Raw genomic sequence first — 26098 nt, 5'->3', positions numbered from 1 at the left:
TTCAGGGAGAGATAGGGACACATAAAGAGGGAGAGAGAGAGAGAGAGAGAGAGAGAGAGAGAGAGACAGGCAGACAGACAGACAGTCAGGAAGAGAGACAGAGAGAGACAGCGATAGAGACACACTCAGAAAGGAGAGGAAGAGGGAGAGAGACAGAGACAGAGACAGACAAAGAGAAGGAGAGAGAGAATAGAAAAACAAGTAGATCCCTGTCCTGCCAAATCCTAAGACACTGACCCTGATGAATTCATTCCCTTTCATCTGGGAGAGCAAAGGCTGCAGGAGCCGGAAGCTTTCCCCTCCAAGCCTGTTTAGTGGCTGTGTACGCCACACAGTGGAAGGGTCGAGGCACACTGTTCTACACTCACCTCCTCTTAGCTCTATTTTTGTTTACTTTCATTGTTGTCAGACTTCACATCCTCTAGCTCAGAAAAGAAGGATTCTTTCTTGTCCTTGGTGTCTGGGCAGTGAAAAATTCAATCTCTTCAGCTAAAAGGATAATTCCCACTGTTCAAACCAAGACAGCAAGACCAGAAATAACATATGTTTTGAGTGAGAAGGGAATAAGGGAGGAAGAAAGAATGTGGTAAGAGAAAAAGAGGCAGGGAAAGAAGAGGGGGAAAAAAGCTTTTATTGTTTGGATCTGAAAGTCCTCCACAGGATCATGTATTGAAAGCACAGTTCCCAGTTGATGGTGTCATTGGGCACCAGTAGGGGTTTTAGTAGGGACTATGGGCGAAAGTTCTCATTGGGGTGTGTCCTCAAGGGGACCATAGGACTCAGCCCCTGTCTTTCTCTCCTCTCTTTCACTTCTGAGCCCCATGAGATGAGCAGCTGCTCTACCCTGCATTTCCCACCACAATAACCAGTGCTACCACAGGCCACAGGGACAACTGGTATGGACCTCTGAACCAGTGAACCAAAATGAGCCATTTTTTTCTTTTGAATTGTTTATCCCAGGTATTTTGTCACAGGGACAGAAAGCCAATTATCACACAGAAGGAAGAAGAAGAGAGAGAGAAGGAAAAGGAGGAGGAAGAGGAGGAGGAAGACAAGGAGAAGAAGGAGGAGACGGAGGAGGAGCAGGAGAAGGAGGAGGAGGAGGAGAAGGAGGAAGAGGAGGAGCAGGAGCAGGAGCAGGAGGAGCAGGAGCAGGAGCAGGAGGATGAGGAGGATGAGGAGAAGGAGGAGGAGGAGGAGGAGGAGGAGGAGGAGGAGGAGAAGAAGAAGAAGAAGAAGAAGAAGAAGAAGAAGAAGAAGAAGAAGAAGAAGAAGACGACGACAACGACAACTATTCATGACACCTGTTAAAATTAGTAAGAAAGACTTTTACAAAGTGGAATTGCTACCAAGCAGTTGGCACAGAGGACACAGATTCAGCTCAACTCCAAATGCAAGGCCAAGGATATTGACAGCCCAGGGGCAGCGGGGGCAGGGGATGGGAAGTCACTAAGGAGAAGTATTGAGTCTACTGGGATACTTGCTGGATCCACTCAGCAGGACTCTGCTAGAATTCAACTAAGATGACCCATGACAGAGCCCAAGATTAGAGCCTACACAAAAAGAGGGCTTAGACAAACCTGACCACAGATTAGGCAAGGAAGAAGACTTTGTCAGTGGTGATAATGACAGCATTTGCATTTCACATGCACTGAGCACTTACGTGCTACCCCGTGTCCATCCCTCATGCTGCAGGCAAGCTGAAGGGCTTTCTCTGGTATGCTAGAATTCCCCTGCAATTTGCAGGCACGTAACTTAACCCCTGCTGTAGGGAGCATCTGTGCTGTGCCTCTCTGAACAACCATTTATACTATTTCATGCATTAACGAAAAAAAGAAAACCATAAAAACAAGGTATCTTGGGGACTCCAGTAGGATATCCCCTGACTGGCTGCTTAAGATGGGAACAACTGCACAGAGCCCCTCCCCTGCCCCACCTGCCCTCCCAGCTGCAGGGATTGTTTATGGCCTGAGTGGTGAGGGAAGACAGGCAAGTCCTGTGCATGCTCACGAAGGCCTGAGCCGGGACTGGTCACCCAGGGGCCTGCCACTTAGAAGAACACGATTTTCCCAGGTGGAACTTTATCTCTTGCCCTGAGGCCCCTGGAGGGTGCAGTACCTTTCTCTTTCATTTAATAAGGGTGGTGGATACACAGCAGGCATGAGGGATCTTGGGAAGGAAGGCAGAGGGCTTCATGCAGGGCAGGCAGGGGTTCCCTGGCCTCTGCCTCCCAGGCTGGGGCAAACTCATACAAGAGGGCCACAGGTCCATAATTCATCCTAATGAAGGGCCTCAGTAAACCTGCCAGGGCCTGGGGTGTCAACAGGAAGCCCCTGGCCCTTTTGCTGACAATGGTCCCCACATGTGAAGGTGGTAATGGGGCTCTTTCCTCCTGGGATTTTTATGGCATGTTAGGGAACAGTTGGCAACTTTGGGACTTATTCCCTTAGATCCCTGGAGAAGGGATGGAAAATGACAGGGCTTGCTTTGAGAGGTCTCAGACCTGGCAGATGCTCTCCTATTCAGCAGCAGGAATCCTTCTGTAGCAGGCAGCTAGAGAAAGATGAGTAGTGGCAGTTTCCTTGGTTGTAGAACATTGGATAGAATGAATTATACCCAAAGCAGCTTAAGAACAGCCAAAATATACCTAAAAAAATTCATTCTGGGCCTGCCCCACACTTTGCTCCTCCATATGCTGTCTCACTCCCTACAAAACTGAAAGGCCTTATCAACCCTGCTGTCCACAGGAAGCAAACGAAGCTTCAAAGGTGCTCAGCGATCTGCCCAAAGCCACACCACTGCACAGTTGCTGAGCCAACAACTTAAGAACACTCAGGTCAGTCTGAGTCCAGAGCTCCGTAGTCCATAATGTTTCGAAAGCATGGTATGAGGTAGTGGATATTCATTATCATCATAGACAGGCAATGCTCTGAGATCTTTATTCACGTGGTTTATAGATAAGCAAAACAGAACTCAGGGAGGCATAGGATGATGCACAAGGTAACGCAGAAAGTGTCCTCAGCTAGGATTTGACAGCCTGTCACATTAGCAAAACGATCCTTGGGGAAAGGCCATCCTGAACAAACCACTGCTTCCTAAGGTTATACAAAATCCTCAAGTTTCTCTAGCTCTTCTCTTGTTCCTCACGCTCCCAAGGAAACTCACAGACTCCGAAGACACAGAACTCCTACTTTATGTTTTAGTATTTTTCCCAACCTGTAGAGTTTCCAGCAAAAAAATGTAGTTAAGATGATATTAGAGTAATTATTTTAAAATATTGTATCTTTCACCCATTTTCAGAAGAGTTTGGAGACAGTTTGTTAAAATATAACCTACACATGTCCTCTACTAATGAAACTGTAAACTCCTCAAGGGCTGCTCAGTTGTCCGCTTTCTTTCTTTTCTTTTTCTTTTTTTTTTTGTATTTTTTTAGGGAAGGGTCTACAGGATGTTCAGGATGTTCAGGTCTCACTACCAGATTGGACTCGTAGTGATCTGCCTGTTTACAGCCTCCCAAGAGCTAGGTTTACAGGTGTGCACCACAATGCCCAGTCTCAACCGATGTCTCAGCATACCCCCAGGGGCGGGGCCAGCAAGGTGAGCCCAGGGATCGAACCCCAACCCCTGTGCCTGCTTGCAGGTGCTTTAATCCACTGAGCTATTTGGCCGGCCCCTGCTTTCTATATCTTGCTCTTTCCACTCTCAAAGCCCAGAGTCTTCAAAAAGTATACATCTATCCATCTGTCTATATTATCCCTGTTATTGTCTGCCCACCTTTTCATCTCTCTCTCTCTACTTATCTACCTACCTATCCTGCCTGCCCTGCACAAAGCCCTCTGCCTTCCCCTCCCAAGATCCTTCCTGCCTGCTGTGTAGCCACCACCCTTGTTTAATGAAAAAGAAAGACACTGCACCATCCATCCAACCGCCTACCTAATTGCCTGTACATGGAAGCATGGGAGACTTGGCAGCATGGGCACCCAAGGGTCGAAAGTTACTAAGGACTTGCCATTTAATTGCTTCAGTGTAACTTGGCAACCGCAGAAAAAAAGGAGGAAAAATTGTAGATGAAAACATGATGACTTTTACCACTTTTTTGGTAACGATCCGCAATAATCTGTTTTTCTTTTGACTATGAATGGCACCTCACATCAGCAACAGCATGTGGCTTATGTGCCTGCATGCTTATCTCTACTCCCTTCCTCATGTAATCACTGAAAAATGAGTTCCCAGCAGTTCAGTACAGAGCAAATCTACAACTTGAACTTATGCATTTTTCCTACAGTTCCAAAGCAAATAAACTTATCACAGAAAATCAAATATACTGATCTTTACTAAATGACAAACCACATGCAACATATCTTATCCAAAATAAGAATTTGGATCCCTTGTTTGCTGGAGAGAGGAAACATTATCTCTCACACCTATTTGAGAAACAAGTGGCCATCCCATGGAGCCATGAGACATGGAGATTCCAAACTAACCTAACCTAACCTCAGTGCTGTCTCTCTTTCTGTACATAATTATGGTTGCTCCTCTGTTTCCACAGGGCATAGGTCCTGGACCCCAAGCCCTCACCAAACCCCAAGGATGCTCAACCCCTTACATAGAATGACAGTATTTGCATGCAACCTATGTACATTCTTCATATATTTCCATCTCCAGGTAACTTATAATGCCTAGTACAATATGAATGTAAATATAAATAGTTGTTAAATAATACTGTTTTGTGAATAATAAATCAATGCTTTTCAAATATTTCCAGCAGATGGTCAGTTTAGTCCAATGGACATGTGACCCAAGGATATGAAGGGCTGTTCTATGTATATTGATCTGTCAAACACATTTGGCAATACATATTTATATATAATATATAATATAATATATGTTATAGAAGACATATAATATAACTACCTGTTATTTTAGTAGTTATACAATAAGAATCTGTGTTAACAAGGACTTGAAAAATCTACTAGTCTAACACCTCCCTCCTCTTCCAAAATGCACACACCTGGAAAAGAAAGCAGGATGAAAACAGGAGATCACCACTAATTTAGGCTGACAACGTTTAGCAAAAGTCACTTGGTGTTGAGCCCCATCAGTGGGCTTTCAACTTAACACAATCCCAGATTGATGAGATCTGGGGTTGCAAACTGGCAAACAGGAAATTGGCCCTGTGATCTCCTGCTCTTCAAAAGAGACCCTTTGCAGCATGGTGTTTGTCAGTTCAGAGCTTAATTAGCCATCTACACACACTCAGTTGGGGCTCAGCAGGGAAGTGCAAACACTGCCAGGTTGCAGGGGTGGCACGGACCCCAGGGCAGCACTCTGCCTTGCAAGGAGCTGTCCACCAGGGAGGCAGCCTACCAACTACTATCCAGGAATTTTTCCTCTTTGTCCCAGTGCTTAACACTGGGGTGGGGGGGGGGACACCAACCAGAGAGTCCTCTTATCTCCTTGGCAATTAGAGAGGGAAAGCTCACTATTTATTGACTGTTTAATGTGCCTATCCAAAGGAAAAAAAATGGTCCTGATTAGCTCCTCTTGCCTCCCCTCATAAACCACCTTGGCAAGGGGCCTCAATCTCACTTCCTTGGTGTTTTACTCTCTTCTCTTAGAAAGAAGCCTCTGCCTTAGCAGTCCCAAGGACATCAGGCTTGGATATGTTCTCCAAATGCGTGCCCATAATCAAGACCAAAGAAAGGAATTCCAGAGCCCTCAACTCCTTTGTTGCAATCCCCCTCAGAATTAGGAGTGGGGGTGGAACACTGGTAACTCCTTTCCAATGGTACCATAAGCCTAAGTCTTCAGATTTTCAGAGCCTCCATGGCTCTTATCCTTAATGCATTTTCAGTCCAATTCATTGCTCACACACGCTTGTGGGTTGACTTCAATGATATCTGGGGGAAATGAAAACATTGAAGCTGAAAGGACAGTATATCCTCTTGGGTTGGTAGGGGGCCCAGAAGGCTGAAAGCAAAGCTAGGCCAAGTTGGCCTCTGTTGGAAGGAAGGGGCCCCTTTCCCAATTGACACAAAGGCCCCCTTGGCCAGATGTACCCAGCTCCTGCCACCAGGCCCCTGGTCAACCTCACAGATTAACATTACCAGCCTTTCCCAGCACAAGGGTGTAATCCCTGCTCTATCCAAGGCTATAAACTTTTTACAGGTCCAGCAGCAGCAATGCACAGATTAGATTCTGCTCAGGGTTTAGAGATGGCTCTTGCTGTGTTGCCATCCACAGCAATTCTCCCTAGACCCCAGGTTTCTTAACTTCAGCCCTCTAATTTCTTCTTACTCTTCCTTGCTGGAAAAATAGCCCCCCCCCCCTCTCAGAACCAGAGAAGGTCAGCTGGAAACACATGTGGCTCATTACTCTGTCAGGTTACAAAGAATGAGAACGGTGGGTCCAGTTCCTTCACGGAGCAGCCTGCTGTCTCTGAGGTTGTCAGCAATTGTGGGCTTCTGCTTTTATGACATCTTCTGACCCAGTAAGCAGACCTGGGCCATAAAATGCAAATCATTTCAGCAGTCAATTAATCCCACTGAAATCACTTTAACTAACACAGCATTAAAAAAGGGAAAAAGAGTTTTTTCCTCTGGTCTTGCTCTACTCAGAGGTAACCTGGAAAACTTAAAGGCATTTAATTGTCCACATCCACCCCAATTCCTCAAATCCAGGCCACATGCATGGCTGTTTAAGCCTAAACGAAAATTAATGAAATGGAAATAAGGAGGAGGTTACCGCTGTAGCTCAGGACTGCTGGTGTTGATAGCCAAACCCAAGTCAGCCTGCCCCAGCTCAGCAAGACAAACTGCAGTCTTAAAGAGACCAGCCAGTAGTAGGTAGTGCCCACACAGATCTAGCCTCTCTGCAGTTGCTAAAACAGTGGACGGCCTGTGAGTTCATAAAAATTAATTTTATGATTTTCACATAAATGGAATGTTCTAACCGTAGTCAGAAATGACATGGGAATTGCCAGGGAGGTGCATCATGCCCTCTTTCATAGCTGCTCCATGACTGGCATCTTTGATGCCAAGCTGACTCACCCTTGCACACTACCCCAGAAACCCAAGTGTCAGCACCACCTTGCTTCGATGGGGGGCTCCCCAAATCATTCCTCAGAGGCCTTGATTTCCCCATGTGGAGTCTCCTCTCTAGCATCTCTTCCATTTTTAGCCATGAGCTGGCTTTAGAAGTTCCAACATTAACACAATCAATTTCATTCTCCTGTGAGAATGATCGGTCAAGGCCAGTGAGCACAAAGCTTGGAGGTCGCCCAGGCCAACCACCCCATTTGACACATGAACAAAACATGAGTGACTCACAGGAGGGCAAGCAGCAAGGACTGGAGCCCTGGAATCCACAGCTACTACTGTGAGTTCTAGAAATGTTAGGAAATCAATTGCTTGGATCTCCGGATAATTTCTCTCTAAGGAAAGGTTCTTCAAGGACAAGTGGTAGCCAGACTACCAGTCCATAGGTACTTGCCTAGTTAAGGTGTTTGTTCTGAATATAACAGTAATGAGGGTCTTTCGTCCATATCTTATGGTTAGTTGAACTACTGAGCCTGAAGATTCGTTTGTAAAATGAACCTATGAAATATATTCAGCCTTGACTTGAAATCAAAGAAATGCAAATAAGAATTGTACAGAGACAGTATTTTTTTTCACTGCCCACAGAGGAAAGGTGGAATAAAAATCATAAAACTGGTGTCAATACTAGTAAGAGAGTTCAAAAAGCTGGACCTCTTTATTCCTGTTGGTAAGAATAAAAATGAGTGTAAAGTTCCTAAAAGGAGTTGGGTAACATAAATCAAGAACCTTAAGAGCCTCCATGGCTCTTATCCTTAATGCATTTTCTAGAAATTTACCCTGATCAGGAAATGTGGACACAAGTTTGCCAAGACTACAGGTTACGTATCTCTTATCCAACGTGCTTGGGACCAAAGCTTGTTTTGGATTTTGGAGTTACTCACATTTTTGGAATATGATTTGCAAAGACTTTATCAGTTGATCATGTTTAATCCAAAAAACCCAGAAATGTTCCAAAATCCAAAACTTTTGAGCATCATGATGGTGCTTAAAAAGTTTCAGACCCTATCATACTTCAGGTTTCAGATTTTCAGATCATAGTACTCAACCTATATAACTAACAGCAAACACTCACTGCTTTCCAATGACGAAACATCCAAAAAAGAAGTCTTTGTGTGTTGGGTAGTATAAGAAGGCCAACTTAGAGAAGACTAGAGAGGTCTAAAGAAGAAGGGGCATGGGTCATCATTATTCCAAACGTGGTCTTTAAACTAGTGTGACCCTAGAATTAGTTGTCACCAACCAACAATGAAAGTCAGCAGTACAGAAATTGAATAAATACATAGAAGTCTGACATTTTGTCCCCTGTCCTTTACAAAACAAAACAGAACAAAACAGACTTTCTTCCACAGAATTTGAAAAGTACCCTGGTTAGGAAGATACTCTGAGTGGTATGCTGATGGACAAGAGAGGACAGAGTCCAGAGAGAGGTGACTGTCAGGGACAAAACATGGCTGTTTTGTGACAGCAGACAGAAATGCCCAACATACTCTGCTGTCCGTAGTTAACACCACCATCTCCTGGGTGGGGGGTGGGGGAAATTTGAGGACAAATCTTTGTCTCTTGCCACTGATTGCTGGAGCTGAGCTTGCCTGCAGGAGTTTGAGCTCAAAAGGCAAGGTCCGTACTGAGAATGTTCCCAAGGCCTTGGTGGATCTGGGTAGCTTTTAGATCAGTGCCTTGGTAGGTATCACCGACCTGCCCAGCTCAAGGGAGGAGGTGTGCACTTGCCCTGGGGAATATTACATGGACACCTAAAATGTTTTCCAGAAGCTTTTAATAACATGAAACAATGTTCTTTGTCCTTCCTAGACCACCCAGAGGCTCAACTTCCCTTGCTCTGGAGGATGGGCAGGTAAGGCAGGAGGGCAAGAGTGCTCTTCAGTGCTAGTGTCTGTGATTCCCCACATGGGTGGGAGGTTCTCATTACTGTGGGCCAGTGACTGTCCTTATTTTCTAAAATAGGAAGCATAGGACAGTCACTAGAAGTGGGAGCTAAGAAGCTCATCTTCCTAGTGTGTGGGGGAAGGGCCATGTGTTCTTAAGTGAGAAAAGCCTGTCCTTCTTCCTAGGTTGTTCTCATCTTGACCAGGTGATACACTGTATTTCCAGAGTTCCAGGAGACCAAGTGGTGCTATCGGGGGCTCATCCAGCCAACTGCAGAAGCCTGAGATGCATACTGCCTGCTACTCCCACCAGTTTTTTCTTACAGGAAGCTATTTTTTTTTCTACAATACAAGTAACAGCTACTACTATAACAAAATCAGAGAGCCAACCCAAAGGAAATCTCAGCATAAAACCCTTTCCATGGCAGCAGCATGTATGAATCAGGGATTCACACCAACCAGGCATAAATGAAACCAGTTAGAGGAATATGGTAAAAATGGACCAATCATTATATCAGAACACAACTTGAAATGAGTATTTTTATTTTTAGATTTTCTAGTACCAGAGAATAAACCCAGGACCTTTGCACAGAACTATGTCCTTTTTTAAAAGATAGATAGGGTCTCAGTAAGTTAGTCAGATTGGGCTCCTCAGTCGCCCAGAATGCTGGGATTGCAGACGTGCATCAGTACAAGCAGTTTTCAAATAACTGAACTGTGAACACAGATTATTACACCTGACCATGCATCAAAGTCGCTAGGGAGCTGTAAAGAACACAGATTCCGGGTGTTTCCTCAGAAATGCTGACTGCCTCTCTGGGGAGGGGCCAGAGAGCATGTACCTGGAACACACAAGTCCGGATTCTGGTGCAGCCAGCTCTGTATCACGTTGATAACAGGGCTAAGGCACCACATGGCCCTTTCCTAGCAAAGACACTACTTCAAGCATTTCTCACAGAGAACTGTAACGCAGGGAACGGGTTATGCTGGTGAGAGTTGCTAGGAGCCTGGCAGAGGATGCTGACAGACAGCAGATCAGCAATAGCCGGAAAGTCTTTCTACTCTTGGATGGAGGGAAAAATGGAACAGGTGATGCTGGAGAGCTCAAGGTCCTTCCTGGCAGGAGGTGGAATTACTAAGGAGATGCTTCCATCAGCAGTGAAGCTAGTAAGGCAAAGGAAAAGCAGCAGATGTACACAACCCCTCCCCCTTAGCGCTCACTTCCTCAATCTCCAGTAAGTGGCAGGACCCCCCAAAGGCAGCCAGCGGTGAGGCAGTCAGGGGTGAGGCAGTCAGGGGGCCGCAGTTTGCAGACCCAAAAGCAGAGAAATAGGAATTGGGTAAAGAATGGGTCACTAGCACACAGGCTCAAGACCCGTAGGCCAGTTCCTCCAGGAAGCCTTTTCTACTCCACCTCAGCCTGGATTAGGGGCTTTGAGGAGCTCAAAAATGGCTCTGCAGAGAAATTTACTTTCCTAATGCACAAAATCTCTGAATATTACTTTATATAATTATATAGAGTGAGTAATAGCTTAGGTCACAAGAGACATGATTAGGTGAAAGAGCTCGAATGCAGAGCTTATCCTAAATTTGGTGGGTGAGCCCTAAACTCCATCATGAGTCCTCATAAGAGAGAGGCAGCAGCAGACAGGAACATAGGAGGAAAGGTGGGACAAAAGCAAGGTGGAGGCAGAGCTGGATGATGCAGCTACAAGCCAAAGGATACCAGCAGCCACCAGATGCTAGAAGAGACAGGAAGGAATGCTTTCCTAGACCCCGCAAAGGAAGGGTGGCCCTTTCCACATCCTTTCCAGACCTATGATCTCTAGAACGGTGGGTGAAGGCATTTCTTTTGTTTTAAGTTACAAGTGTGATAATTTGTTACAACAGACACAGGAAGCTAATACTAGGCCCATCCACCATGATCTTAGTATAGTGTCCCTGCTTCCCCGTGGCCTATCTCATCTGTTCTAAACCAACCTCCTTGAGAGTGGGATTACATCTTGGGTAGGCAGCTCCCCACCCCTCAGTGTAGTGACTGGCGCATAAAGGATGATTAATAAGTATTATAAAAAGTTGAATTTAGTTTTGAGGCACACCTGTTCTTGATCTTTGATTTCAGATATCACCAATATAAAGAAGTTGATATTCTACTATTTCTAGCCATGTATCCTGACTCTACACTGCAGCTTTCTCTATTCATTAAGCAAGCCCCAAAGTCCCAAAGTCCTACAGACAGGATGCACACAGTCTGTTTAAGGTGGCAGAAAACAGTGCCTCCAGTGGCTCTGCTAGTCCCACTTAAATAACCTGTAATCCCTGAAAGGAATTGTAAGCCACGGAAGACGAAAGGGCCTCTTCTAACCAGCTTTTCCCTTCAGTCACGCATCTCCAAGCCATGGGCCGGGTCAAAGTTCTTCTGGAGTCCCCTGTGTTAACAAGCTGGAAGCCATACAGCACAGTGTCCCACAGCATTTTCCTGAGTAGTTAATTAACAAGGGGATAAACTACCTTGACAATCACCGAAGCAAGCCGACTTGCTGTGCAGTCGCCAAAAGGATGGGATTAGTTTCCAGGGAGACCACAGGGAAATGACAAGAAGGGCAGGCTTGATGGGGCCCATGGCTTCCTAAGTACTGTGCTTGCGTAACTCCTTCTTGCAGCAGTGCAGAACAGAGGTGTGCAAAGCCTGCAGTGAGCCTGGACTGGCCTGATAATTAGTGATCGTTCAGTGCTCTGGCTGGATTTAGAGGCTGCTCATAGCTGACATGCACTAGGCTCGGGGCCTTCTGGAAATCACATTGTCCAGTGCTGACTGTCCAGGTTGACAGTATGTTTTAGGCAAGTCTGGGCCTTTATGGCCCAGAAAAGTGACTGAGAGTTTGGTAGGGCTAGTTAAGTCACAGGCTGGTGGCCACTGCTAAAGGCCAATGAAGGTGAGTAGACAGCTATGAAGAGTGACAACCTTGCTATGAAGGGTCAGATGGACTGTAATGAATCCATCCCATCCCATCCCATCCCATCCCATCCCATCCCATCCCATCCCATCCCATTCCATCTTTTGCTACTCAGAATCTCATGGGGAGGTGTAGCCTCCTTTCCAGTCTAAATCTAAAATGGTCAGACCTTCACTTCCTTAGCCTACTCCACAGTACAGGTGCAGTTACAAGACCCAGCTCAGTCAATTAACACACCAGTCTGGACTTTTGACAGCAGAGTCAGTGAATATAGAGTTCTTATAGAAATGACAGCACAGCGCATTTCAGGGGGCAGCAGTGCCAGGGTGGATTTCCCAAGTCTACAGATCTGTCCAGTGTTGGTACGAGCCTTCTCTCTGTCCTAATCTTTGGAAGTCTTGCTGTACCAGCTCCTTTTCTTTCTGTTCCTGCTCTGAGTCTAATCCTTTAGATTTCTAGCAATTCTGACATCTCCATGATTTATTTTTTATAGATCAACTTGCATTAAAAGCAAGTTACATGGGTTCACAGGCATTGGGACTATTAACCTAACCTTACCCAGAATGTGGCTTGGCTTATTTCTAAGCGTACAGAGGAAGTGCAAAGAGTTTGTTCTGTTTTATCTGGAGCAGAGTTCTGGAAAATGACTTTCCATTATTTTTCCCTGTCACAACATGATAGGTTGGATATACCTGTCAGACCTCTTTGAGGTGCAAATGACAGAAACTGTTTTAAGAATAATGGGAACTTATTTATAACTATAAATTATGAGGGTTAACAGGACCCAGATATAGCTAGGTATGAGCAGGCAAGCGGTACCAAGAAGCTATCTCTCTTGCTTTTCTCTTTACAGGTTTCATTCTTAGGTAGGCTCTGATCATGTCCTCATCTCTGGCTCCTTCAGCTTTGTTGCCTACTTGCTTAGCAAAGGTAGCAGGCCCAGAAGAACCCCAGACAGTGGGCTAGCTTTGGCTACCTGCTCATTCTGATCTGTAGCCAGACTTGGGGAGAACTAGGGGGACAGAAGGAGGCTTGCCCCGGTCTGGATAATGTCCGAGGGTTGATGTGGTCATTCACATAAATCTTCTCAGACTTTGCTGAATCACAAGTCTCCCTGCCCTTTCTCCACTTCCCTGATTTATAGCAGTAATGTTTTACACAGAATAGCTCAAGCATTTTTTTCTTGTTGTTTTAATAACAATTGATATGTTACAGTTAGAATTTAGTTACTCCCTCCTTGGCTGTTTAAAATATAAAACCCAAGTTGGTTTTCATAGTGACGGCTCTTGAGCACTCACTAATCACCTCTAAGCAAACTGCAAAGCCCTGGGACAGAACAGACTGTTGACACAGCAAAGCATGTAGAGTCTTTGCTTTAGGACAGAGGTTGACACAGATGGTCTGGAGGCCAGATCCAGGCTGCTCCTCATTTGTAAATAAAGTTTGAATAGAAAATGGACATTTCCACCCGTTTATTTACAGGACTCCCAAGGATACCAAAGTCCAAGGTTGCACAAATCCCTTGCATAAAATTATGTGGTTTTTGTAGATAACCTCTACACATTCCCTGTGTGGTTTAAATTATCTTTAGATTACTTATAACACCTAATGCAATGTAAATGTTGTGTAAATAGTTGTCACGTTCTATTACTTGGGGAATAATGAGAAGAAAAATGTTTCTAAGGTCTAAAGCCTCATAGACTAATGTCACAGTGCAGGAGTGAGGTCTGAGGCAAGCAACACTCAAGCAAATGCTGGAGAGACCTTGAGGATCTGCGAGATGATGGAAGCTATGTAGGTCTAATGGGACTTCCCTCATGTGGGTGCGGGCTTGGCACAAGATAAATTCAAGTTTTGATTTGCAGAACTTTTAAAAAAGGTTTTCAGCCCATGGTTGGTCAAATCTATCCCTATAGAACCTCTACATATGGAGGGGCACTTGTCCTCTCTACAGTTGCATTTGCACCACCAAAACAGAGTCTAGAAGTTGGGATAGAGACAGGTTGTCCTGGAAAACCTTAGATATTTACTAGGTGGCCCTTTATATGAACAGCTTGCTACCGGACCCCAGCTTGGGGAGGCCCGGGGATGTCTTAGTAGAGGAAGTCATCTTATACCAGATGTGTTACCTGGGACAAAGGGAAAAGCAAGAAAAGGTTGTCTCCTCAATACCTAGTCACAAAGATGAAGTTTGTGAAAAGAATCTCAGCAGCTTCAACACTTTCTGCTTTATTTCCTGTTTCTGCCCTGGGTATGAACACCCAGGGCAAACTTGTCTTAAGCCAGAGCCCTCAACCAGGCCATAGATACACAGTTTCTTAGTGTTCATTGTGAAACTGTCAATCACACAGGGAAACACATTTAATTTCATCTCCAACTGAGTTGATTTCCTCATGTTTAAAATTACAAGGCTGATCTTGCCCTAAACTGTATCTGACTGGAACTTTTATATGTATTGGCAACTATTTCAGAAACAGGTATTTTCCCTCTACTAATGCAAAAAGCCAAATCCTGCTGCTCAGTCAGCTTTAGGAAGCCCTAACAAGAACAAGCTCGCTGGTGCCTTCCTGCAAGCTATAATGTGAAGACATTAAAAATTCAGGGAGGCGTGGGGATATGAGAATGATGCTCCCCTACACACACACACACACACACACACACACACACACACACACACACACAGACAGACTCCAGAGCTCTGTTCGGTCTTGCTGAGTGTCCACAGACTTCCCATGTGTTGCTTCTCTTGGGAGCAGCCTATTGTGACATCTGGCATAACACTTTAATTTCTCCTTGCACCAGATGACCTCCCCCTGTGCTAATTATCTTCCCAACCCAAACTCCTGACATGTAGACTGTTCTCCTGCCTTTTGTGGGGCCACCCCACTGTTTTTATTGTTCCATGCCACCACTGTCTTTCTAGTCCTCATGGCTTTGCTTTTATGAATCCCCTGATTGGTGTCATGCTTGTTCCCCATGGCGCCACCTCTCGGAATTAAACCCATCCTTCAATCGGTGCTCTGCCCAAATGTCTTTGTCTTATGCAAGTAGCTTTATAATCAACTTTAATGAGACCAGTAATGCACGAGTACACTCCTGCTCATGGAGAACTCCGCAACTGCAGCACAGGCAGGGCTGCAGGCTCCGCTGACATGAACCTCTAAGTTCCGTCCCTCCTCCAAGGCAGACACCATCTGATGGGTTCCCTCAGTTTCTTCTATGCATCTACATAACTACATATGACCTAAAAGAAAATATGCAATACGTTTTGCATGTTTTACACAAATGGTAACATCCTTGCTTTTTTCCACTCACCAATCCCTAGTGGAGAGTTTTCCACATTATTCCCCATAGATAGAGCACATTCTTTTCAATTGTAACAGCAGAACTAGAACATTTCTCTTTTGATTGAAATGTAGATTCTTTTCAGCTGGAGCATAACAATACAATAAGGATCCTTATCTATACCTTCTTATACATGTGTCTCTCTCCAGGCGGCAGATCATATATTAGTTATTATTTTCTAATTGTTTAGAGCAAAGGTTCACAAATATTTTCCTGTAAAGGTGCCGGTAGCAAATATTTTTGGCTCTGCAGCCCATCAAGTCTCTTTCGCAACTACTCAACTGAAAAGCAAGCATAGGTATGCAAAGCAATGAGTGTGCTGTCACCCAATAAAACTTCATTTGTAAGTAGCCATTGCATACAATTTGGATAAAAGTTAGAGTTTATTGTCTCTTGTTATAAGCATCTCAGTGCTTTGTAGATTATGGATATTTCTAGGATATCACACCACAGCATGAATGGTTACAAATGCATTTTCTTTGTTTTCAGTATTAGAGATTGAAATTAGGACCTCATACCTACTAGGCAAGTGCTCACCAACGAAGCTGCATCCTTAGTCCTTTTTATTTGTTTTAAAGAAATTTTGAGAGAGGGTCTTGCTAGACTTCCCATGCTGAGGCTGAACCTGCACTCCTCCAGAGTAGCTGAGATTAAAGTTACAATTATGAATATTGACCGAGCCATTTAGATGCACCACATTTACCCGTCTATGCTCCGCCTGCATCTCCTCACTGCATTTAACATTCCTGTGAAGCAGTAGAGTCAATATTCTTATTGCATCTGCTGAAATCTCTATTAAATAAATATTTCTTTAAGATATTAAATATCTTAGGTATTAAGCAATGATATTAAATAATTCTCTATGATCACACACCTGGTAGCAGGTAGAGCTGGGATTCTTAGCCAGGGAACAACTCCAAGCCTCTGTTTCTGCCCGCTTCCTCTATAATTTCTTCCACATATTTAGGGAGACAGAGGTAGCATGTAAACAGATCAAATCACTGGCCCGTTATTTACATCCAGAGGTAAGGACAGAAACTGATGGTCTCACTGGATCATATTTTAGGGATGTGCAGACGGTACAGGCCTACAATTTCAGGGTCTCAGAGCTCTCCTGTGCCGCCCACACACCTCTGGATAAAATTCCTTACATGAGGAACCAGTGTGGTCGGGAACCTCCACAATGCTTAAGCACCATTACTGACCTCTCTACCCGAAGCACGCGTTGTGTTCTGTGCATATGGCTGTACCTGTGAACTACTACTCTGTCAAGACCTTCGCTTTGCTTTCCCATTTGCCAAGTTGGTTTGAGATGAGGTATCGAAATTTACTTGTGTCTTACTCATGAAGGAATGAGAGGACGGATGTACAGAGGGTTGACTCATGGGTGGTGGACACGAGGAAAAGCAGGGAGTGGGGCAGATGGATGGAGAGAGAAAGTGGACAAGGGAGAGAAGGGAGTGATGAGAAATGGAGGGAGGGAGGAAGAGACGGAAGGAGGAGGAAAGGATAATCCTCCATTCAATGTATATGTACTTTTAAATTTGTATTTACTTAATATGCTCTCAGCTTTTGGGGGCTCTCTGAGGCCAGTTAAGACTATCAGGGGCAGAACATTGGGGAGACGTTTATTCTGCAAGAAACACAGTCACATTAAGGGGTAACGTGAGCTTAGCAGTCACAGACAGTGTGGGCCATGGGGGGTCATCGTGGGAAAGAAGCGAGGTGGCCGTGGCAGGAGGGACAAGGGGCTGTCAGTTTGGATACTGGCATTTGGTAACTTGCTCCAGAGTCCCTAAATTTCTCCAAATGCGGCTCATCATCTGTCCTTTGTTAAGCCCTATCCTTGATCCCCAGGCACACCTTGGAGGATCAAGCATATTTTCCACTCTGCTTCATGCCAGTTGAAAAGCAAGCGATCTGCCAAGTTCTGAGCATTGCAAAAAGTAAGTGGGAACCCCCCAGGGGTCCCGCACTAGGGACCATTCAAAATGTTCCTTTCTTTTAAAACAATCTTTAGAAAACACACTTGACAAGTGCTTTCTCCTCATTTGGGAAAAAGGCTGTCAGAGGGCTGTGCAAAGTGAAGGGAAACTGACTGTGGGCTGGCTGCTGGTGCCTTCCCGATAGGTATCACCAGGGCCCAGCTCGGTTCTATTTGTTTTGGACAGCAGGCTTCTTTTCACACGTGTTGCATGGTTCAGGGTTCATGACTCCCTCACAGATTACTCCAGGAAGAAATTCTCTTCCTATGGAGTCGAGAGACCAAGTGTCTTTCTTTTTTTAAAAAAAGCAAAGCAAAGGGAAGGCAAATCCTTGTTTTAAAACGTGGCACCCCCTGCCCAAACCATGCACATGTATGTGTACACCCACTGCATACATGCAACTTGAAATTAGGTACAGCCTTATGCACCATTTTGGCCTATGAATCTCTTCTTTTTATTTATTTATTTATTTATTTATTTTTATTTTTATTTATTTGAGAGAGAGAGAGAGAGTGGTGTGTGTGTGTGTGTGTGTGGCCAGCTCAGCCCACCAGGGGGCGGGGCTGGCTGGCATGTGGTGCTGGGATTGAACCGCGGTCCCTGATGCCTTGCCAAGCTTGTTCTAAGTAGGTGCTTTAGACCACTGAGCCATCTCTCCAGCCCAATCTCTTCTTAATAGATGGAGGAGCTTTTTGTTCCTTATAGATGTGAATTTTTACTCCTGGGACTGGGGGGAGATGTTTATGGCATTAAGCCAGAAAGTGAACAAATGCTGGTAGGCACAGCGGATTCACTTCATCCGCAGGTTCCCCATCTATGTCACATGTCACATGACTCCAGTTGGATATTTACAGCTCTGACAGATCTAGAAAGGGAGATGTTGCATAGAGTTTGATGGATGTGACACAGCTCAGCAAACAAATACAAAAGCCAGAGTAGATGAAGTGGGTGATGTTGACATGCCCACCTACAAATGTGCCAAATGATATAAGGGTTAAGCGTAGATGGCTTCTGACAAACATGTTATTCGATCACTCTTCTCCTTTACTGGACACACTCATTACAATGGGACAATTGTTCAGGCGCAGGCAGCCAGATTCACATTTTTCCAACTTGTTTGTACTTTTCCCTCCCAAAGGGGTCTTTCTTGGGAAGCCAGAGGAATTCTGCTGATTATATCTCAGCGCAGCCACATTCCAGGGGGTAGGAGGGTCACACACCTGGGCAGCCGGAGGAAGGCTCGGCACTGAGCCCCAAGGCCGGATCTCAGATACCTGCCCCCTTCACGGCACAAAGCTCACAGCCTGCTCCTTGCCACCTGGGGAGGGATTCATAAATCTACCCCCTCTGCTTGACCTTCCCACAAGGGTCCTAAGCATTCAAGCAAGCACCGCCCCGCCCCTGTGTCACAGCTTCTCTCCCGTTTTTCTGCTGCCTCACTTTCTGTGGACCTAGCCTGCCTTGTTTCCAGAGACACAAAACAGCCTTAGAAAATTCTCCATGCAGCCTCTCAGATTGCAGTTTATGTTTATACCAAACAGGTGATTTACAGGTGCGGCAGCCCCCAAAGACAGTGGTCTTGTGAATACCGAATAGCTTGAAGGACTTGGGCCTGCTAGAGCCTTTGTGTATCATCATCCAACCATTTGTCATTCCTGAGTCCAACCAACTCCTGTGCTGTGAGGTGATCCTCCACTTCTCTCTGCCCCGCCAGTCGCTGAGCAGATGCTGGGAATGTTCACAGAGTGCCAGCAAGCACGTGCTGAGTGCCAGGTCTGTGCCCTTCACAGTGCTTAATGTTTTCTGAATTGTGTGATCCTTATGAAGACGATTCTTAGTGCTTCTTCACGGATGCAAAAGCCGCAACTCTCTATGGTCACCCAGCTGTGCAGTGCTGGAATTAGTCCTTCCATCCAGGCAGGCTGACTTCATAGCTCAATCAAGTCCTAAGTATGACTTGGGCCTGTCACAAAACACAGGACTTAGCCTCAGTGTGCTCTATGTGCCAGGCAAGGGGGATTGGTAATGAGGGTACTGTGAGACATGTGACAGGAGCTGCGGGGGGGGGGGGGGGGAGCAAATGTGTGTGGGGGGAGGGGTGCCACACCTTGCCTGAGGGCAGGATCATGCAGTGCTGCCAGGAGGAGTCCCAGTGGCAAGGGGGACTTCTGCCAGGTGGAGAGAAAGATTCAGGCTCACATTCTGGACTTCGAGGCAGCTCGTTCCCTAGGTAGCATGTGTCAGAGAGAAGACCCTTTGGCTTGAAATCTCTTGTTTTGCTTCACCTTCATGTATCTAATCTTCCTGCCACAGCCCTCCTCTGGCTCTGCTAATGCTTGGAATTCAGTGATATACCACAGAAGTGCATGGAGGCCCAGAAAGACACCAGACACGTAGGCCCAGACTTGGAGCAGTGGCAGGCAGAATGCTGGATCCAGTCCAAAGGAAGAAACGCCAAAGAAGAAGGGAAAAGGCAGGAGTCCCCTGGGCTCCAGGTGACAGCAATCAAATATCATAAGTCAGATGGGAGAAGAAGAAAATGAAGTCTTCTGGGTCTATGAGTTGGACTTGGGCCTGACAAGATCACATGGGAGATTTGAGAACACAGGTAAGGTCTTTCAAGCGAGATGCTATGGTTTGAATGTGTCCCCACAAGTCCAGGAATTAGAAACAATCTGCAAACTCATATATTAATGGTACTCAGAGGTGGGGCCTTTGAGACATAATTAGAGTTAGATGAAGTCCTGTGGGTGGGGCCACTAGATGGGATTAGTGACTTCATCAGAAAGGGCAGAGATTCAATCCTGCATACTTGCTTTGTCTCTGTACAAGATGTTCTCTATCATGTTATGTATGATGCAGTAAGCAGGCCCTCATCTGACATCGGCACCATGCCTTCGGATTTCCTAGCCTCCAGAACCATGAACGAAATAAACTTCTGCTTCTTATAATTTCCTTGTCTGTGATATTCAGCAATGGAAACAGAACAGGGACAAAGGTACCAGATGAGGCTTACTTCACCTACTAATCGAAAGAGGAAAAATGACACTTATCATAGTGGTCTCACTGGTACAACAGACAGGGTAATGAGGAAGTGCTTTGCAGTCGTGATATTTGGACCTGGACGACTGCCCCAAGACTTGGGCGTCTAAGGCTTGATCCTCACTGCAGCAACGTTCAGAGGTTGAACTTTCCAGAAATGAGGGGTCACTGGGGATGTGCTTCAAAAGGGTGTATCTCTTTCCTGGGCTGCACCCCACCATAACCCACAGCAGTGGAGCAAGCTGCCCACGGGCTGAAATCGCTGAAGTCCTGAGCCCAAACAAATCTTTCCTCTTCTGAGTTGTTATTCTCAGGTATTTTGTCATAGAGTAAAAAGCTGGTTAACACAGTAGGTAAGGGAAGACCACAAAGTAAAGGGGTCAGAGCATGGATCCGTGTTCTTGCTCAGGCAGAGGAGAGGACTGTAATTCCTGTTCAATAAAGGAAATGATGTGTGAGATTTCTTCCTAAGCGGAGTCACTCTTTCTGACTCTGAGAGCATAGAGAATGTGGATAGAGACACCCCCAAAACATGGCACACAACCAGTGTCATGAGCGCCTGCTCCAGAGGCTCTTCCCCATGCCTCTCTGGTGCCAGGGAAGGCCAAGCATTCCAATGCTGCCAACCCCACACGACCATCCTCACCAAAGGATCACACATGCCTCATAGTGAGGAAATTGTCCGTGCTTCTCAAGTGACAAAGCTGAAAGAGAGAAAGTTTCTTTGACAATAAATGCTGCTGGCAAGAAAAGATGCTATCAGTTGCCTTCCAAGCAAAGCATGGGAGCTCCAGAGAAAGGTAGTTGGGGTTTTCCTCTCTGGGGTGCATCCTAGCAACCTGGTTTTGAGTTGCTTGTTTTGACAAATGAAAAACAATTAATGAGTTGTATTTGCTTCGACAAAGAAAAACAAGTAATACTGAGCATTCATTCTCATCCTGAGTCCTCTTTACATCTGAAATTATTACTTTTACTCTAATGATTTTAGAGAGTAGATGGGAAACTGGTTGCTAGTCCCCAAGATGAAGGCTGTGGGGGTGGAGCACTGAGGCCTTTGGTTAAAAAAAAAGTCTAGAAGAACACGCATATCCAAGGCAAAGTCACTACTGAAGCCTTCGATGGGTCTCTCTTCAGAAGAAACCTTCTTCCAGAAGAAGCCTTGGAGAAAAAGCACAAGGCAAGCGAAGTCTGTTTTTAGCACCCCAGCCTCCACCACACCTCCCACCCAAGCAAACTCGATGCTAGGGAAGGTCTCTGGCCTCAGTGACACTGAAGTGTTATAAAAGATTAAATTCCTATGCCCCACACAGGAGCACATTTGGACCACTAGAATGGACGTATGAGACAGCCAGCTATCTGCCACTAAGACTCCTCAGTTTTCTTGTCTCCACCTGGACTTCTCAGTTCTTCCTCTACAGTACAGCTAGAAAGATCTTCCTAAATGGAAACCTATTGATCACTTCATATACAAAATAAAGAAGCTTGTAAAGAGTGAAGGTCACACTTCAACCCGAGTGGTAGATTTTTTATCAACCCATTACTAAGGTATGCCATCTAGACAAATTCAGCTTTGTGTGTTAGGAATAAAGGCCCCTTCCTCCACCCAGTGGCCTCCAGTGGTAGTCCCTGAGAGCATGTACGAGAAGCTCTGGCCTGGCTGACCAGAGTCTATGCAGAAAGCCACGATGAGATTATGACGCTGTAAGGCCTCCATTGCAATGTGAAATCAACTCTATCTGGTAAGTGTTGTGAGCAAGCAGCCGTGGGCTCTGGACTCATCCACTGGACCAGGGCCTTTTTTTGTTTTTGTTTTCTCACTCCGGGAGTTCCTTTTGCAGAATGTATGGATTAAGTGCCATGCCTCCAGCCCCTACCCTGGGTTGGCAGGCTGTGACTGGAACATGTGAGGGTCTCCCCAGTTCCTAGGCCAAGAATGGACTCACTCATGGCCTGTAGCACAAGGCTTGCTGAAAGCATGGCCTGGTACCCCTCTTCTATCCATAGCCACCCCTCCACCCATAAGTGGCCCACAGAAGCCCAGGGTGGGTCACATTGCTCAGTAAGCCCCTTGCCCAAGCTGTGCCTCAGCTGTGGGAAAGGCAGTGAAACCTGGCAAGATCTGAGCTCTTGCTGACCTTGTGTCCTGCCCATGCCACCAGCTCAGCCCTCTGCTGCTCGCTGCTCTGTGTTGGAGTTTCCTCAAGCCAGGTCTGTGAACTCTGGAGACATTCATTATATGGGCCAGCTACAACTTGTCAGGGATCCTGTTACTCCTGAATCCAGTTCCAAAAACAATACCAGGCCTGATATATTAGCCCTGATTAAATTGGCCAGCTACATGCTTCTCACTTAATTCACCTATTTTTCTTCTTGCCTCTCCCTCTCTCAGTTCCACCTCTCAGACCTCAATTTAGAAGTACCCCTCCATTTGATACAACAGTGGGTCCCCTGCCGAGAGATACACCCACGAAGCCGTGCCAGCGCCTACAGAATCGACTGCCTTTTGTGTATTTTTTACACCCAACCCTCAATGAGGGCAAATGCCTAGGGAGCAAACAGTGAGAAGTCAGCCAACCCGTGGAGAACTCCAGGGTAGAGGAAGCACACGCACCGGCTCAATCATATTTTCCAATTTCCTCTTGTATATTTTTCCTGACATCTCTGCATAGGGTAATTCTGATGAGGTTTTCACCTGTCAAAATGAAAAGGTTTTAAAAAGTAACAGCCGATTTCACACAGGGGCCCTATTTAATCTTAAGTCAAAAGACCATTCAATGTGCTGATGAACTCGGGATGAACAAATGTGCTGGGAGGTCAGCAGGCTCCTCCCCAGCTGAGGAGCCTGCATTCACTTCACCATAGGCCACACTTCTGGCCTCATCACTTTCTTCTGGTCATGAGCTCTGCTGGATCTTGGGACACTTTGTGGATCTGTCCACCCTCTTCATCTCCTCTCTAGGTCACCGAAGAGCCTTCTGCAAACCAGACAAAATTGTTGTACCCTGCTCAAAAACTCAGCAGATCAAAAGCAGACTCTTGGAGGAGGAAAGAAAGCAAGTCACAGAGATCCCTCAGCCCTCAGGGGTGGGGCTGTCCTTTGGTGCCTGCCCTTGTAGCCATGTGCCCTTCTTTATGGTACAACACTTTGCAGAGAACCATGCACAACATTTTAAAGTCAAGAGAAAAATTAGTGTCTCAGAAAAACCTCAAGTATGATCACACGTAATTGTTTTATGGATGCTGGCGCATGTTCAGGGAAGAATGGGTTTTTAATACCAAATCTTTCCATTTCTCTTTGTTTTCCTGTGATTTGTGGTCTCTGTGAATGGCAGGTTTCTGGCAGATCCACAATCGCGATTTCCCCTTTGTTTTCTCACGCTTGTGGAGCTCTTTTACTTTTTCCATGAGTCACAAATACTATTTAATGGGAGTGGGAGATGTGTCTCCCCACCCCCTGCCCCCAGAGACACGTTGTTTGGTTAAACCACACATAAATTTAACCTCTCTCCAAAGAACCATTAACGATTCCAGTGCACATATATGAACATGCTCACACTGATTGAGGAAGCTTTACTTTTTTCTGTTTAAACCACAAAAATACCCAAGGTACAACTTACCAATCTGCATGGAAAAAGGAATTCTTAGGCAAAGGAAGGCAGAAGGACCACACTTGACTATGTACAGAATACGCTCACCCAAAGGCATATCATGTGCTACCACTATGGGAGATGCCTTCTGGGTGGAAGGGTATTCAGGGGGTGATATGGTTCAGATACGGTTGAAATGTGTGTACCCCCAAGGTCCCTTGGTCCCAAGTATGATGACATGGGAGCCGATGGAAGCTTTCAGAGGTGGAGCTTAGAGCGAGGACCTTAAGTCAATTGGAAAATGGCATTTTCCTCCCACACACGCTCCTGACATTAAAATCTTCCATGAAGTTATACAGCCAATAAGAACCCTCCCAAGAGCCCGGAAAATGCTGTTTTGACTTTCCACATTCAAAATCATGAGTTTTCTTTTAAAACTAGTCTGCCTCCAGAATTTCTCGAGAGCATCAGACCTGCAAAGATGAGACTCAGGCCATGCCCACAATGTCCTCCAAGGCCATCTCCAGCATGTTCCAGAGAAGAGGGAACGGGAACAAGATTCAGAGAAAGAATAAGAAAGAGCAGGATCCAGAGCCTTGAGCTTGTATCGGGCTGCAAAGCCAAGGGACTTCTTTTAAATATGTGTGCTACAGAAAATCCTTTGCCTGCAACACGAGGCCAGAGCACACAGTGCACCAGGATGACAGTCGCAGGGATGGTGGGGAATAATGCCTTAACACAGTCATTCCAAAATAGAAATTACTGGACCAGTAAGCAAAATTCTCTTTTAAAAATCGCAGCAGTATTGAGTGTAACAATCGTCTCTCCCCTGACTCTTCCATCTCTGACCTCTTCCTCATTCTTTGCCTCAGGCCCTGAGCTTCACTCACGCCTGGTGCCACGGCACATGTCCATCACCCTGCCCTGTCTCCCTGAGGTGTGCTGAGGCACTCAGCTTGCAAAGCCTCTTAAGAAACACTGAAAATTACTCGCTTGCTTTCTAGGCCATGTCAAAACCTCGCCCATCTCTGTGTTGAGCGTCACTAGAAGACAAACTCTCCAAAGAGAGAGCTGGGGAGACAGAAGTTCCCTGCAATATCTTCAGCCAGCTTCCCTGTACATTTCCAAGGTCACCTGCATCTAAGGGTGAGCTGCAGGGACAGATGAGATGCTGCCAAAAGTGGCAGAGGGGGCAGCACCTGTCGCCCCCTAATCCAGGGCTGCCTGCCCTGTGCAGGAAATGGTCCCTGCTGGGTGTCCTCGTGGTCACTTCGGCCAGGCCTTCCTGCACTTCTAATGAGTGCTGAGCAGGCTCCGCAGGCCCTGCCCCCTTATGACTGCCCATATGGCCGGACCCTGCTTCTCGCTGCTAGCAGAAAAGATGAGTGAGGACCTCTGGCTTTCTCTTTTCACAAATTAACCATGTAGCTCAGACTCTTCCCAGTTCAAACTTGCACAGCCAGCCATCAAATCCATGGGTTCAGCATCAGGGATTCAACTCACCTTGGATTGAAAATATTAATAAAAAATACACCTTCACTGAACATATATAGATTTTTTTCTCATTATTTCCTACATAATATAGTATCATGAGTATGTATACAGTAATTCCATTTACTAGGTTTTATAAGTAACTATAAATTATTAAAGTATACGGGATGATATGCATAGAATATATATAAATACTAAGCCATTTTTTATAAGAAACTTGGGCATCCTTGGATTTTGATAATCACCAGAGGTTGTAGAGCCAGCCCTCCATGGGTACTAAAGGATGACTGTATTCCCAAAGCCAAAAGTGTTGGAGGTGGACAAGGTAAAAAAGCCGGCTTCCCCCTCACATATTATAGACTTAAATGCACTTCTTGGCTTTATTTAATTTTATAAGACTTGCGGCTGGCATAATTCCCTGTTGCTAAGAGCTGTAACAGTGGTCTTTCATTCCAAGTAGATGTGGGTCTGCCATTTCTGAAGGCTTGGAAAAAATGTTGTTATTCTAAGCTGTGGCCCTTACTCATGGCAAGGAGATGGTTGAATTTCTGTGTAGTGATAACCTCCCCTATGGGTGACAGTCCCAGAAAGGAGGCAGGGCAGGGTCTTCAGAATGAGAAATGGGAAGCTTCAGACCCTGGGGATCTCAGGGGGCTGGGAATATAGTGGATCAGGTCCTTTCCTCCCCTCTGTTTGGCTCTGGCTGCCCAA

The 26098-nt window shown here is 45.7% G+C and overlaps 1 protein-coding gene across 1 annotated transcript in view; it reads right to left on the bottom strand.

Moving 5' to 3' along the window:
- Slit3 (slit guidance ligand 3) overlaps positions 1-26098 on the bottom strand; it is a 621317-nt gene that overhangs the window by 404885 nt on the left and 190334 nt on the right. The window lies entirely within an intron of this gene.

Source organism: Octodon degus, unplaced genomic scaffold (assembly GCF_000260255.1).
Source record: "Octodon degus isolate 3935 unplaced genomic scaffold, OctDeg1.0 scaffold00085, whole genome shotgun sequence".
In the NCBI taxonomy this organism is placed as follows: domain Eukaryota; kingdom Metazoa; phylum Chordata; class Mammalia; order Rodentia; family Octodontidae; genus Octodon; species Octodon degus.
Note: the sequence above shows the minus strand (reverse complement) of the source record. Positions and strands in the feature narration are given on the sequence as shown.